The following is a 4,990-nucleotide window of genomic DNA, read 5'->3' on the forward strand; positions in this document are numbered from 1 at the left end:
CTACTGGTTGATGATTGGAGGTCCATTTTAATTCAGTGCCTGTTCTCCAGCACAAATCATTTAGGTCAGGCCAATCTGATGACACACCAAATCCCTATGCCTGGGTATCCAGTTTTCCACTGCTCTTTCTTTTAAAACCCAGGAAGTTGTCCTCACACACACACACACACACACACACACCAGCATGTGTATAGATGCCTCAAATGACCCAAAAATGTATCCATAGCATGGCCCTATACCATGGCCTGATAGTAGGTCACAAGGTTATTAACGCAAGTCACCTGGGGTCAATTCCTGCCTGGGTCACTTGCTGGTCCTTCCCTGTCTCTCTCTCCCCGCTAATTTTGTGTCCCTATGTCACAATTCTTTCATAAATCCAGCGTGAAAACCCAAAAAATATCTTTAAAAAGTTGTTCTGAGAACCAGGTGGCCATCTCTTGTCATTATTATAAGTAGTATTTAGCAGTTAGGGTGTCAGGGTTGTTGGTTTGATTAGTGACCCGTTAGGTAGGTGGGGGGAGTAATTAACCAGTGCTCTCCCCATCCTCCTCCATGACTGATCTACCTTGAAAATTGTACTGTCCTGTCTCACTGCTCCCTTTCCCCTAAATGGGTGAGGCATAAATGCAATTTTGTTGTGTGCAGAGAACACTGTGTCCTATAGCATGCTGTGTCACATTGACAATGGGAGTATCCCAGCTTGGCTTTATTATATTATATTTATTATAGTAATCTATAAGTGGTGTTTATGCTTGCTTGCTTGCTTATCTTTTGCAGGTCTGTAAAAATGGAAACCGCTTCTCCTCCTAGGCCTTTCGAGATAGAGACACTCTAAAATGACCAGCCCGCTTCAAGCATTTTCTGCGAGAATGCAATCTAGTAATTATTATTACTATTAATAATAATATAATTATTATTCTTATAATTAATATTAATAACAATAATAATAACAATAACATAATAATAATAATAATAATAATAAAGACTTGCATTTTAGGGAATTGACATGGAGGGAAATGCTACTTACTGCTTGGCATACACATGTGTATGTGTGTGTGTGTGTGTGTGTGTGTGTGTGAGTGCAAGGTGGCTGCTTACTTCTTGGGTTGCTTTGGTATGTTTCCAGACAGCTCGACGATGGTGTTTTGTGTCACAGTAACTGTACTCTCAATGACGTTGCCCTGAAAAGAACAGAGAAACAGTTAAAATTAATGTTGATGGCAAAATCAAAGTGTACTTTGTCAATTTGTTGTCAACTAAACCAAACGCACGCGCGCACGCACACACACACACACACACACACACACACACACACACACACACACACACACACACACACACACACACACACACACACACACCACACACACACACACACACACACACACACACTTACGCACACAATGTCACACACAAAACCATTAAAAGACAATTGTCATATTAAAGGTATACAAACGTGAAAAGATATAATGATAAAAGTTTAGGCTCACCATGTTGCTGGATTCTGGTGGTACAGTTTTGAGTATGTAGTCTTCTAGTTCTTTCCTCTTGATTTACTCAGCTACGGAATGTGTGAAGTGAATGTGGTACAGGTGTGTGTTTTATACTCTGCCAACTGCTGTTTTTGGGGAGGTTTGGAGGTGAGAGGAGGAGGTTTCTTACTGACTCTGACACTGACCAATAGCAACCAGAGAAGAGACAACCCCTAGTCTACCCCAGCCAGCACCCCTTTCCTGCTGCCCCAATATTAGAAGGTGTTGTCAGGTAACTCTAACATCTCAATGTCAGTTTCATCTTTTTAAAAATGAAACAGAGTTGAAGTCGAAGACAGACTCCAAAAAGATTTGAGTCCAAGTCAAGACTTGCTTTTCAGTGTGTGTGAACTGTGAATCAAAATAAATGAGAAAAGACATACAGATGCAGGCTGCACAAAGAAAATAGGTGATTGGTTATAAAGCTCATAGATTCTTTGTTGTCCAGTATTCTAAACTTTATGATGACAGACTTGCCCAAGATCAAAATTCAAATTTTGGAAGAACGTTGGAAGAGACTGAGATGAAGCCCAAGTCCAACTACTTGTGATTGAGGCAAGTCCAAGACTGTCGAGAAAACATTTTGAGCATGTGTTTCATATTTATCCCCCTTCTCTAAAGGACATAGGACAGTTTCACTGACCTCAATGACCTTCAACATTGACAAACAACAGTGATGAATCTCTTTTGTATATGATTTTGTATTAAAGTGTCTGCTAAATGTAATATACATCTCTGTAGTGGACAGATGTAGATAACAGACATAAACAACGTAATTGCATTAGTACTGTGTTTTACATTTAGCAAACACAGCGCAATAGCCAACTGTACAGGAGAAGGTCCTGGTAGGAGGGAAAACAAGGAAGTTGAAGAAGGAGAGAAACATCATGAAGGCAGAAACCAAGACTAGGTTGGTTGAAATGCAGGTGGCATGACATGTTTGAGGAGAATGGAACGAGGAACCAGCAAGGGGCGAAATCCAAACTGATTGGGATGGACACACACACACACACACACACACACACACACACACACACACACACACACACACACACACACACATACACAGACAAATGTACGCGTGTGCACGCGCACACTCTCACACACACACACACACACACACACACACACACACACACACACACACACACACACACACACACACACACACACACACACACACACACACACACACACACACACACACACACACACACACAGGTGTGGGGGGTGTAATTAAATGACAAGTTCACTATATTGAACATTAACCCCCTTTTCTGAGTTTTGCAATGTTTTAGAGTCCCCTTCATCTTTTTTTTATTTAATGCTTGCTACTGTCTCTATTATTTGGCTAGTTTGAATTTTGCCTTGACCTGCTTTAGACTGATAGTCTATGGCAGTGGACTCCAAATGGCGGCCCGCGGGCCAAAATCCAGCCCGAGCATGGTAAACCTTTGGCCCTCGATCAGGATAAAACAAATGAAAACATATGTGTTCTATCTGTCGCCATACGGTTCGGCAATTTGTTTGGCCCTCAACCTCATCTCACTAAATAATTTGGCCCTTGGGGAAAATAGTTGGAGACCGCTGGTCTATGGGCATGTCCATTTGTTCTTAAAATCACCATTAAAAAAAAAATTCTAGGGTCACAATTCTAGGGTCAGCTGAGGCCACAAGCAAAACTTCAAAACAATGAACGCTCACAACAAATCACCACTACTGTGGTGTTAGTGACCATCTAGTGCTTTGGGGGGCCCAAGTGGTTACCTGCCTAGCCTGGTGACAAGATGTGCCTCTGCACACACACAGATGACTACAGATGTGCCTCCAATGCCATTTTTCATACACAGCTGTAGTGAATGCAGTGCATTGATTATGTTGTATAATAATCACTGCATTTATACTGTTGTTACAAAAATATCCCTGTACTGTTATAGTCTGTTGAAAATCTTGTTTTTTTATTTTGAAGAGTGAGTACTGGTGGCTGAACAAAGCGCTACGACTACACCTAAAAACACTGGGGTACAGAAATTGCAAAGAACTATATTCTTCTCTGTGCCTCGGCTTAGCTGACAAGACCTTTGTTATGACAGCTCTGAAGTATGGAATGTTTTCAAGCGTGCTTATTGATGAAATTCAACCGATTACTTAGATTTTTTACAATGGCCCCAGGCCCCAGCAGTTAACATTGGCTGTGTGTTTCGTTAAAACGCTTAAAATAAGTTAACTCCGTAATGCTGCGGCATTTCTCAGATTGTCTCGTCATTAGATACATTATGTGGCATGGCAAATCGATGGTGAAACTTTCATTTTACGCCGGAACTGTCCTTTAAGTTTCAAAGCGAAACATGGCTTCTGTCAAGTTTTAAATGGCAATTTGTGAATGAAACAAAACATGCTTTTACAACATAAGTAAGTAAGTAAGAGTAAGAGAGTAAGAGTAACTTTATTAATCCCCTGGGAGAAATTAAGGGTAATGGCAGGGCAGCGCCCCAACATTACTAGTACTGTACACCTCATATTGGGTAAGGATGAGGGGGGGAAATTCCCATGGCTCCACATTATAACTAGTTAGAACATCAAGACATAGGTCAAAAAAACTCAAATCTTAAATAAATGCTAAATGAAACTCAACAGAAGACGTGTTTCACTTCAAAGCTTGTTATGGAATGCCAGAGAACAACATTGACCATGCCTGTACAGCTCTCGGCTTAGCTTGGTAGGGACATGCAGCAGTGCACTCCAATGATGGCAGAGACAATCTAAATGCATTAGAATTGGAGAATCTTTAGTGATAGGACAAGTGAACCTGTATTCTGTCAAAGCTCGGAAGGTAACAGTACTTTAAAATGTTTTTTTTTGCTGCAGTGAATCCTTTCATTAGTAATTTACGTTGATTGAGAATGAGGGATAGCTGAGAGTCATCATTTAAAAGGCAGAGACATGGGTTGGGGTATATATCAAGCCATTCTGATAAAATACATTGTGCTTCAGTCCAGAATTCCTTGATTGGGGTTCACTCCCAAAACATGTCCATCGTTTTTTCCACTGTCTGGTCTAGACAGAAAGGACACTCAGGATTTGACTGACTCAGAAATTGTTTCATTTGAAGTGGACATATTTTTTCAAGAATGCTCAACCTAATGTTTGGTCTTGAACAACACAAGGAACATGCTACGGTAACACAAAGGCATTGCAGATAATTTGACACACACACACACACACGTGCGCGCACACACACACACACACGATCTTGATATTCAAATGGCATGACATCTTTGAGGAGAATGAGGAACGAGGAACCTGGTGTGAAATCCAAGCTGATTATGAAATGGATCACGCAGACACACACACAGGCGTGCACGCGCACACACACATGCACACACACACACACACAGGCTGAATTTATATAGCGTACTGTATATAGGCGTCACAAGGAAAATGATCCCCTACATATA

This window comes from Engraulis encrasicolus, unplaced genomic scaffold (genome assembly GCF_034702125.1).
Source record: "Engraulis encrasicolus isolate BLACKSEA-1 unplaced genomic scaffold, IST_EnEncr_1.0 scaffold_132_np1212, whole genome shotgun sequence".
Classification (NCBI taxonomy): Eukaryota; Metazoa; Chordata; class Actinopteri; order Clupeiformes; family Engraulidae; genus Engraulis; species Engraulis encrasicolus.